The sequence below is a fragment of the Sapajus apella genome, unplaced genomic scaffold (genome assembly GCF_009761245.1).
Source record: "Sapajus apella isolate SASKATOON/1434 unplaced genomic scaffold, GSC_monkey_1.0 scaffold7, whole genome shotgun sequence".
NCBI classification, from domain to species: Eukaryota; Metazoa; Chordata; class Mammalia; order Primates; family Cebidae; genus Sapajus; species Sapajus apella.
The window spans coordinates 17,101,971-17,113,814 of NW_022436947.1; the positions used below are offsets into that span (position 1 = coordinate 17,101,971).

The 11,844-nt window shown below is 36.8% G+C and overlaps 1 long non-coding RNA gene across 5 annotated transcripts in view; it reads right to left on the bottom strand.

Moving 5' to 3' along the window:
* The window catches only part of LOC116550235, a 273,807-nt gene extending 271,268 nt beyond the window's left edge, over positions 1-2,539 (bottom strand). For all 5 annotated transcript variants that reach the window (XR_004268287.1, XR_004268288.1, XR_004268290.1 and 2 more), the window contains exon 1: positions 2,456-2,539. This is a non-coding gene — a long non-coding RNA (uncharacterized LOC116550235). The remainder of the gene's footprint in view (positions 1-2,455) is intronic.
* Between the last annotated feature and the right edge of the window lie 9,305 nt (positions 2,540-11,844).

Here is an 11,844-nt window from a genome sequence, read left to right on the forward strand (position 1 = left end):
TATTTCCTGGGGATTTTTGAAAGACAAAACTTTTTTATCCAAAACTTACCAAATTCCTCAGGTTCTTTATGATTGTTTGTATTCTTTATCCTCGACTTGTCAACTAACTGAAAACATATTTTGAAAATTTACTTTTACTTTTGTAGTGCTTGAAACTACATTATTTAACTTCTACATAATGTTATTTACAGTTAAGAGAATATTACAAAATGAAATTCATAAATTTTAGCACAATGTAATAATTTCAAAAATTAATATAATAAAGAAATTTCTTAATGTCATGCGGATATATTTAATTCATGTTTTATTAATTATTTTTATCTTCTTTTCAATTTTTAATTTTATATTTACAACTATGTTGTAAAAATACTACAACATATTGTATATTCCCTTTGTCCAATTTCCCAGTTGTTAGCTATTTACTTGACATAATACAATTATCAAAGCCTTTTGTCACCCAAAGACAATTGTTGTCTCATTGGCTGGGTGTGGTGGCTCATGTCTGTAATCCCAGTACTTTGGGAGGCCGATCACTTTGGTGGGCAGATCACTTGAGGCCAGGAGTTTGAGACCAGCCTGGCCAGCACAGTGAAACACCATCTCCACTAAAAATTCAAAAATTAGCTGGGCATGGTGGCATGCACCCATAATCCCAGGTACTCAGGAGGCTGAGGCAGAATTGCTTGAATCCAGGAAGCAGAGGTTGCAGTGAGCCGAAGTCGCACCATTGCACTCCAGCCTAGGCAACCAAAGCAAAATGCTGTCTCAAAGAAAAAAGAAAAGAAAAATCTGTGCCATTGAAATGGAAAAGAAAACACAGATACACTTTCAAGATTCTCACAGAAACTTAATACCTTCATAAGGAATGTGGCTCAATATCAGACAAAATGAGAGTTAATAGCATGGACTAAACTAATAAAAGACCAAAACAATCATTTTATGACTTTTTATGACGTTTTGCTTAAAAAAGTCATAAAAACTCTTTTGCTGATCCTTTTTGTTTTGCTTTTCAGGAGAAAGAAAACATTTCCTTTGAAAAGTATTTACCGCTTTTAACAATTGAGTAAACCATACTACTGTAGACAAAAAAAATCAAGAAACTATGATAAATACAATACTATTATGTAATCTACAGACATTATTTCCATTTTCTTGATGTAGGTCATTTAAATTTTCCTGATTTTTGACTATAAAACAGAATGCATTTTGAAGTCATGTGTTTTTAGTTTCCTTTAACTAGAACAAGTCAGTTCCTTGGTCTTTGTCTTTCATGACTTTGAAACTTCTGAAAAGTCCTGGTCTTGTTTTTTTTTTGTTGTTTTTTTTTTTTTAATGTCACTCAATTTGAATTGTTCTGATGTTCTCTTTGTTTTGCTTCGCTTTTTTGGAGACAGGGTCTCACTCTCCAACTGGAGTGCAGTAGTGCAAGTGCAGCTCACTGCAACCTCGAACTTCTGGGTTCAAGAGATCTTCCCACCACCTCCTCCCATAGCACACACCACCACCCAGCCCCAGATGTTTTCTGAGTAATGAACTTGGGTTTTACATTTTTGGCAGGGGCTCCCTCATATAGGAAACTTGTTTAGACTGGCAGATGCTCTGTGGCTCTTTTCTGACCAGTGTTCAGTTTATGCCCCCCTGACCATTGTTCTGGCACTGGGAACCTGATTTTGTGTTTCCGCAGCTTCTGTACAAAATCCAGAAGTGATGCTTTTTACTCATTGCATTCCTTAAGAGGTACATGTTGTTGGTTTCTCCCACTGCTGATGATGATAACTGTGATTACTTGGTTAAAATGGTGTCTACTAGGTTTCTTCACTGTAAAGTTGTATTTTCCTTTGTAATTCAGAAGTCTATTGTGGACCATTTAGAGCATATAAATATCCCATTTCTCACAGGCCTTTGCCTGCTAATTTTGACATCTGTTTATGATTCCTGCTTGGATCAATCATACTGTGGTGTTACTAATGGTAATTTTCCATTTTCATTATATTTATTTATTAGTTGAGATTTTACCAGAAGATATGGTTTTCTATCTTCCTTACTGTTTTGAGAGCCCCCAGCTAAATTCAGGCTCCAGTATCAGACTGGTCAGCAACTCTGCCCCAACAGGAAATGAAGGCAAACTGGACATGAGTGTTTACTGCATGCCTTTTACCAGATACTTACTTTTTTTTTAACCTGGCAAATTGCCTAATGCCTACTTGTCTGACCCACAACCAGGGGCTCCCTCATACAGGAAACTTGTTTAGACTGGCAGATGCTCTGTGGCTCTTTTCTGACCAGTGTTCAGTTTATGCCCCCCTGACCATTGCTCTGGCACTGGGAACCTGATTTTGTGTTTCCCCAGCTTCTATACAAAATCCAGCTTACAGTAGCTCCTGATTCTTGACATAAAAAGCACAAATTCAATACACTATAACAATAGGAAATAAGTGCAAAGACTTTTACTTACAAATTCTGACCAAGGAGCATACAGTGAGTTGAGTGGGCACTCTTTCATCCCCAGGTCACACAAGGTAGGCATGAAGAGATATGAGGAGAGAGAAGAGGGCATTAGCAACCAGTAGTATATAGAAATGAATAATGTTTAGGTTGCTTTAGTTTTGGGGTAAATGCCTCAGCAGTCTGTTTAAAGAAGCAGTGGGGGCCAGGCGCAGTGGCTCACGCCTGTAGTCCCAGCACTTTGGGAGGCTGAGGCAGGCAGATCGTGAGGTCAGGAGATTGAGACCATCCTGGCCAACATGGTGAAACCCCATATCTACTGAAAATACAAAAGATAGCTGGGCCTGGTGGCAAAGCCTGTAGTTCTAGCTACTCAGGAGGCTGAGGCAGGAGAATCACTTGAACCCAGGAGGTAGAAGTTGCAATGTGCCGAGATCGTGCCACTGCAGTCCAGCCTGGTGACAGAGGGAGACTCTGTCTCAAAAAAAAAAAAAAAAAGAAGCAATGAGAAAGAAGGAGCCCTGAGGCAGGAGAAATGCAACAAGTTCTTATTTCTTATTTAGCCACCAGTCTAAGCCATTTGGATGTGGCGTAAAACTGGAAACCATGTAAGAGTAACTGAGCTCTGCTTCCAGCGTGAGAGAATTAAACTATTCAAAAAGGATACCAAGGCAACACAAAATTAAAATAATTCACTATATTTATATATTTATGTTGGCAGGGACTTGTGCAATCTTATTATTCAATAAGTTATAATCCATTACTATAATAATTTTGTAGCTCAAATTGTACCAGATTTAGCCATCTGGTGTACCAATGAGTTTCTGCTATTTTTGAGCACCTTACTTTGAGCAAAACAGAGTTATATGGCAGACTGGAAGCTGCCATCTACAAGAAGGCCTATTTACATGGTTAGACCTTGTCTAGCATCTAGAAACTTGGATTTCTGGTGCATTCTCAGTATTTCCTGATAAAAAGAGATTGCTGAGCCTAACTTTTTGCATAAAAAAAAAAAAAAACTGTGCTTTAGTTCAAGCATTTTATTTCCTTCTGGTGTCTGGAATTTTGGTACAATAGAGGCATAGGATTCTGACATGACCAAACCTCAAAACAAGCCTGGCCATCAAGTCTCTAATGAGCTTCCTTGGTAGGCAATGTTTTCCATGTGCTGCCACAATTTGATGCTGAAAAAAGTAAACTCATCCTGAGTAATTCTACTGGGAGAAGTCTTGGAAATTTGCACATTTGTTCCTCTGAACTTCACCCCATGCCCTTTTCTCTTTGCTGATTTTGTTTTCTATATTTTGGCTGCAATAACATGAGTATGACTATATGCTCATTCTGTGGATCTTTCAAGCAAATTACCAAAGTTGGGGGTGACCTTGAGACCCCAGGCACAATGCCCCACACCCAGAATCAACTACTTTTCCAAAAAGCTCTGGTTACTTTTATTGGAAAATGGTTTTCCAAAACCAATATCTGGGCACTAAGTATGTTCATTAGTACTGAGGTGTCATTGCTTTTGGATCTCTCAGGGACAAAGGTAGGAAATAAAGATATGGCCTTGCTTTCATACTGACACCTCCAATTCCAGTCCAACACCACAAAGTTGTTCTGCCCTAACTCCTTTACGTATATTAGAGTTCTCCAGAGAGAAAGAACTAATAGGAAATAGATTAGATAGATTGATAGACTGATAGAGATAGATAGATAAGTGAGAGGGGACTTATTAAGGGAATCAGCTCGCATGATTATGGAGGCCGTGAAGTCCTAAAGTAGGCTTTCTGCAAGCTGGAGACCCAGCGAAAATGGTGACTGTGTCAGTTCAAGTCCAGAAGCTTCAGAACCAGGGAAGCCAATGGCGTGACTCCCATTTTTATGCTGCAGGTTTGAGAACCTAGAGAAGCTGCTATTCCAAGTCTCAAAGTCCAAAGGCCAGAGAACCTGGAGTCTGGTGTCTTAAAACAGAAGTGTGTCCCAACTCCAAAAGAGAGGAAGCAAATTCACCTTTTCTCCACCTCCCCAATCAATTGGATGGTGCTTGTCCACACCGAGGGTTGATTTCCCCCACTCAGTTCACCCACTCACAGGCCAACCTCTTCCAGAATCACTCTCACAGAAATAATGCTTTACCAGCTACTTAGGTATCCCTTAATCCAGTCAAGTTGACACCTAAAATTAACCATCAAACTTATTTATAACTCCTTCCTTTAATAGGGAGATACCTGGCTCTCATTATCCACAATACATTTATTTATATAATGGTAAACAATTTATAGTGAAAAACAAACACCATAAATAAGGTATGATATCTATAATTCTTTTTGCCTTTAGGCTTAGATTAAATCTTTGGAAAACTATTTTCCGAGTTACTTAAATTAGTTCTTTTCTTTTTATTCCTTCATTGTGTTCATTCATTTGTAAGACGGGTTCATTTGTTTCTATTTGTATTTCCTTTTGCCTCCCACTCCACTATCTGTTAATTTTACTTTCTCATGAGTCTGTGAAACATAAACATGGTTCTACAAGTCAGTTTACATATGAGAATATACGTAAGCATGTGTAAAAATGAAGAAGCATATGTAAATACCATTAAATAAGAATGTAGTCAGCCCAGTATCCACAGATTTCACATTGGGCAACTGAACCAACCAAAGATAGAAAATATTAGAGGAAAAAAAGGACAGTGTATCTGCACTGAACATATATAGAATTTTTTCTTGTCTTATTTCCTAAACAGTCTAACAACTATTTACACAGTGTTTACATTGTACAAGGTATTATGGGTAATGCCGAGATCATCTGAAGTACACAGGAGGATGTGTGTACACTACAAGCAAATGCTATGTAATTTTATATAAGGAACTTAAATATCCTCAGATTTTGGTATCTGAGGGTGGATCCTTGAACTAATACTGAATGGATACCAAGGGACTACTGTATGTGTAAATGTACAGAAATGTACATTCAGAGAAATATCACTTCTGTCCATCCCAACTGTCCATTCTCTCCCCCCATATCCACCCCCACCATAAGTAGCCAATCTCAATTTGTTGTTTGCCCTGCATATGTTTTTCGCTTTTGCAAAAATAAGTATATGTATGTTTTCTCATTTCTCCTTATTTCTAACATAAAGGGTACCATATTTTAAATTAAACTAAATTTGGGCTGAGGCTGCCTCTGTATCTTGAGTCCCTAGTAACAAATTACAATCTAGCTTAGTATGTAAAAAAACTGAGCATAACCTACAAGAATATTTTGTAACAAACAGCTAGGTGTCAGTCCATCATAGCAGCTAACGTTCTGGCAATCACGTGCTGCCAATTGATCAGACTACGTTTAAACAAGGCAAATGTAGAGCTGTTATCAATCAAGCTATTTCTATACCTCACATCCATTTTCTGTCTATAATACTGTCTGGCCACATTGCTGAGTGGAGATCTCTGAACCTCTTCTTTTTCTGGTTCTAAGAGCTGCCTAATTCACAAATCAGTCTGTATTAGTTCGTTCTCACAGTGCTTTAAGAAAATACCCAAGACTGGGTAATTTATAAAGGAAAGAGATTTAATTGACTCATAGTTCCACATGGCTGGAGAGACCACAAGAAACTAACAATCATGGCAGAAGGGGGAGTAGGGCCATCTTCCATGGCAGCAGGCAAGAAAGCGAGAGTATAAGAGCAGGGAAAACTGCCTTACAAAACCATTAGATCTCTTAAGAACTCACTCACTATTATGAGAACAGCATGGGGAAACTGCCCCCATAATCTAATTACTTCCCACCAGGTCTTTCCCTAAACACCTGGGGATTACAATTTAAGATGAGATTCAGGTGGGCACATAAAACCTAACCATATCACACTCTTTGCTCAAATAATTTGTGCTTAATTTAACTTATGAAAAGTTTTTCTTTTAACATATACTATAGATAATTTCTTCACACTTTTACACTTAAATATATCCTGGAATTTATCCAATATCACTCCACAGAGGTCTTCTTCCAGCTGCACCCTCATTCAACCATCCTCCTTTGTTGGGTAATTGCAGACAATACTGCAATTAATAAACTTTTGCATATATATTTTATTAATGTTAGAAATATATATTTAGAGTAATTCCCAGAAATGGACTTCTTCAGTCAAAAAGTTAAGTATGCAAGCAGTTTTGTAAGATGTTGCCAAATTTCCCTCCTGGAGGCTGTGCCCATTTGCAATCCCAACAGCAAATATATGTGTCCTGGTTCCCAATGCCCTGACCAACTAAATGTGCTGTCATATTTTTAAGAATTTTTTTTTTTTTACCAAACTAACAAGGAGAAATCATACCTTAATGTAATTTTAATTTGCATTCCTCAAACAATAAGTCATGTTAAACATATTTTCTTATGTTTAAGAACCATTGTTCTGTCTTTTTTTTGTAATGTCTACACATGTAATTTTTCCAATTTCCTATCGGATGCATAATCGTTCATCCTAAATTTGTACGAGTTTTTAACCTAGTAGAGATATTCATCTCTTACCTATAATTTACATGCAAATATTTTCTCCAAGATCAACTGTCTTTTTAATTTGTTCATGATATTCTTTGCATACAAATAATTTTAATTAATGTAGTCAAAGGTATCAATTTATTTATTGTATCTGGATTTTGCATACAGTTTAAAAGCCTTTCCCTACACCTCAAAAAGTGGAATGTACACGTTTTATTCTATTACTTACATAGTTTCAGTATTTTTTAACATTCACATCTTTGATTCATTTGTAGTTTATTCTTATGTATAGTATAAGTTATGTATGTAATTTTATTTTTTTCCAAATGGTTTTTCAGTTGTCTCAATATAATTTACCATAGTCCATCTCTCCTCCAGTGACTTGAAATGTCACTTTTATTTTATATTAAATTTCTATATATGTTGTGTCTATTTTTAGATACTTTTGCATGTCCTGTTTCTCTTATCTGTTTGTCTATTCATGAGCTAGAACCACACTGATTTAATTATAGTTTCTTCATTGCATGTTTTAAATGTCTCTTAGGGCTGGTCCTCCCTCCTAGCCTTACTTGTTTAATTTTTTTTGGCTAATCTTGAAATTTTTTATATGAACCTTATAACAAATTTATTTAGCTCCACTAAAAAAATGTTTGCTGGTACATTTATTGAATTGTATATTTTATTGAATTGAATTATACAGTAACTTAGGGAACTGACAATTTTATGGTATTGAGTCATCCTATCCAAGAACAGGGAATTTTCTTTTATACAGTATGTTCAAATCTACTTCTGTGCCTTTTAAGAGAACTTCGTTCATACGTACAAAACCATTTATGTGCAGATTAACCAATCAAAGACATAAACTAAACTTACACATATGTCCAACCCATACCGATTTCAGATATATTCTAAGACCCAGGGTGCAACAGAAATCCATGAATGGGCTCCAAGACCATGATGTATAGCATAAATTACATGTAAAGTTTTATGTGGTGTGTAGTTTAAACTGAATTTTTATTTTGTACTGTTTTCTCTAAGAGGTCATTATAATTTTTCTCCACATTCTTATCCAGATACAAACGTTATAGAATGTGAGACTCCCCAACAACAGCAATCCTACACATTTACAAAGAAAGCACCAATACACATATGATTATGTGTGCCTGTGTACCTTCAAATCTGATGAATCAAGCAGCACATAATTCTTCTCCGCCCACAATTGGGCTAAGCAAAACGACAGAAGGGGATATAAAAATGATCCTTTTACTCAAAAAATCTACCAATGATTTGGAACAAAAATCTAAAACTCTAAAATCAAATCAAGAACCATAAATGTCACCTACAATCTAGTTCAACACGGAATTCAATAAAGAAGAGATCAGCACTTGTCAGAATACCCTGTCTGCATAAAGATGCCTTAAATGTAGCTTTCCAGTTTGTATGTTTCACACTCTATGATAGTAAGATTATTCATTTTTGTTTGTTGGATTATAGTACCAAGAGTGTTTAGGTAATGTGCCCCCTCTTACCCCACGGCACAAATTCTTCCATATCACAAATTTTGACACTCCTGGCAACTTCATCCCCAAACTTTACCTCTATCTGAAAACTAAGAACACGAAGTCATTAAGTAAAGTCTTATCAGTACAAAGGATCACTCAACAAGTGATAAAACCTAAAATATATTGCTTTAAATTAATTACCTAATATGAAAACTTACCCATATGAAATTTTTCTTATTTAAAAAAAAAAAAACAAAAGCAAAACTACACTGTGAGCGCCATCTCCTGGGGAGTTCATGACAATCTGGGACGTGTCCTCCCTCACTACCTCACATAGTATTTCTCTTTTATGCTTTATTTTATGTATTTGTTCATTTACTTATTACAATTTGCCCATAATAGAATTAAGGCAGCTTCCAAAATAAGCAAATAATAGAAAACACTACTTTTAAAACCATGATAATCAGAGAAATATACACTGGAAAGGAAGGTATGGGACAAGGAGCAGAAATTAAATACTGATACTCAGGGTTTCCACAGGGCAGCAAAAAAGGGGCTATACATTTAGTAAAGGATTTTGGGAGGGTTGAATAATTAGTTTATTTTGTTATACATTAAGCTTGAGTTGTCTGTAAGACATGTGTGAGAAACTGTCAAGTATGGAGCTGAATAGACAGCCCTAAAACTCACGAAAGATATGTTGGAGAGACAGATTTGAAGCTGATCAGCATGTGGTCACTGAAGTGCTGGGCCCCAAGGGATTTCCCAGAGTGAGGAAGACATGAAGCCCAGCACAGAACCCTGAGGGAGCCTAATATTTAAGGAATGTTCAGTGTCTTTGTTAACAGCTATTGTGAAACCTTGCTTCTTGTCTTCTTAGTTTAAAAGAATTTAAAGAAGAGACACACAGCAAAGGAGGTGCAGCATAAAGAACTTCATTGCAAAGGAGAAAGAAGCTTTGAAAGCAAGGTGCAGAATAGACAGTACACTCTTCGCAATAATTCAGAGCGAGCTGCTCCTAAGGGTGAGGCAGCACTGATTGTTTACTGGGGAAACTCCCTTTATGGGAGTCTTACACAATTATTCATAAGGGTCTGGAAAGAGGTGTTACTAGAAAGCATGTTCTGGGTGCACATGTGTGGTAGCTGTACATGCTTGTTCATACACTGCATGTCTCATTAGCATCTTAAATCTCCACTTGGGTGTGTTTTTTACTGTTACAATGAGCAGAGTCAGCCTGAGGACCAGTAAAATCAAAATGTGCCTGCTCTCTATAGAAAAATTCCCTGCCAAGGCAGGCGGATCACAAGGTCAAGAAATCGAGACCATCCTGGCCAACATGGTGAAAACCCGTCTCTACTAAAAATACAAAAATTAGCTGGGCATGGTGGCGTACACCTATAGTCCTAGCTACTCGGGAGGCTGAGGCAGAAGAATTGCTTGAACCCGGGAGGCTGAGGTTGCAGTGAGCCTAGATCGCACCACTGCACTCCAGCCTGGTGCCTGGTGATGGAGCAAGACTCTGTCTCAAAAAAAAAAAAAAAAAAAAAGAAAGAAAGAAAGAATAAAGAAAAATTCCCTACTGGATATAGCTTTGCTTGCATGAGCTTGGCTGCAATACAAATACTGGTGCTTATTGTGTTCACAGTGCTGCCACCATGGTTGTAGCATCCCGAGTACATGGTTACTTTCTTACTACCTACCCTGCCTCAGTTCTTTTTTTTTTTTTTTTTTTTCAGTTCTTTACTAAGAAGAGATTTAGGGCCCATAATACAGGAGGCTGAAGAGCTAGGTTATTTATTTATTATTTTTGTTATTTTTACTATTTTGGAGTTGTTTCCTACTGAGTGGGGCATTGTCCCTGCCAAGTCTGGGCCCCAGAGTTGTTTTTCTGTCTTGTTCAATGGGGTGTAAGCCATGTCGTTTGTGAGACTGGTGGGCAAGATGTGAGATGTTTTATTAGTAGTCAAAGGTTGGAAGCTTTGTAAAACCATCATGTGGACTTGGAATTGTTGCTAGAGAGTGATTAAAGGAAAGCTGTTAGCTTTACTAACAACTTGTGTTAGTTGTAAGCAAAGTTGTTAACATTTCAAACAAAGCTGGACCAAAATGTAAAGCTAAAAGTATGGTAATAATTGACACTATTAAAGGGAGCAGGGCAGAAAACAGATATTGTTTTTAAGTCTCTATGGAAGTTTTTAAAGATTTAATTTTGTCTGTTTGGATAATGATATTTTTAATATGTTTTCGGACCAAACTAGACAGATTAATGTAAAAACAGTATTTTATTTTTTAGATACAAACAAGTTTTTTCTTGTCTGGCTGCGAGAAGATATAAGGCTCTTTAGGACTACAGTAGCCAGGGAGTCTAGTTGTTGAAATCTAGTGAAGCCCTTTGTAATTTGTCAGAGGCCACTGTGGTTTTTTGAGACAGTTTATGTTGGATTTTTAAGGCTCCACCTCTCATGGCTGACCTTCTTAATTTTAGTAGAGAGGGCAGTACTAAATCTAAGAGAATAAGGGGTTTTTTTCAGTGGTGGATCTTGTGATGTTGGTATATGGGGAAAAGGAGAGATGCATTAGCCTATGTGAAAGTTAAATAAGGGAAAATTTAGTGATGGAGCATTGTCTGTTTCATGGTGCAGGAAATTGTAGATATGTCAAAGATTTATAAATTCCTCCCAGATTTTTTGTGATGGTGAAATTTGTGTTGTAAAAGCATTTTGCATTGAGGTGGTAAAAGTAATAGAAGTTTGGCAGTCACCGTGCATATGAGAGGATGGCAGAGTTGGGTGATTTACATATGTTTTTAATATGGTTTCCCATTCAGGGTTTTAGCATAAGGTGTGTAGATGACCCAATATAACTAAAAAGCTTTAGTTATATTGACTCTCTTGTGGAGTTTTTCTATGAAAGTAGTGAAGCTGGCACGATTGTTGTAAAAGCAGAAGGAGAATCGTTCTGGGTAAAAGGTAAGGTAAGAAAGCATTTTTTCTTTGGCAGAGGGGAGTTATAGTTAAAAGTGGAAGTTTGAACTGGCCATAGCCAGGTCCAAGGAAATCTCTTCGTATTGTTTGGCCAGATATTATTATTTTATGGGCCAATGGGTTTGTTCCAGGAGGAATATAGAAATGTTGGTTCAGTCTTCTTGAGGCAGAGATCTGGCATATTTTTAACTTTCAGTAGTAAAGTCAGCAAGGTTGGGTTAATTTTAATAAGCTAGTAGTAAGGTTTATTATTTATTTAGCAGATAAAGCCATTTTACCATGACTGCCTAATGTATAGTGAGTACATAAGAAAAAAATGAAACATTACTTATCTTTTAAGGCAGTCTCACTGTGAGGTTTTTTTTTTTTTTTTTAATAGAAGCTTATGCTGAGGCAATATTAATTGTTAGATATTTTGAGTT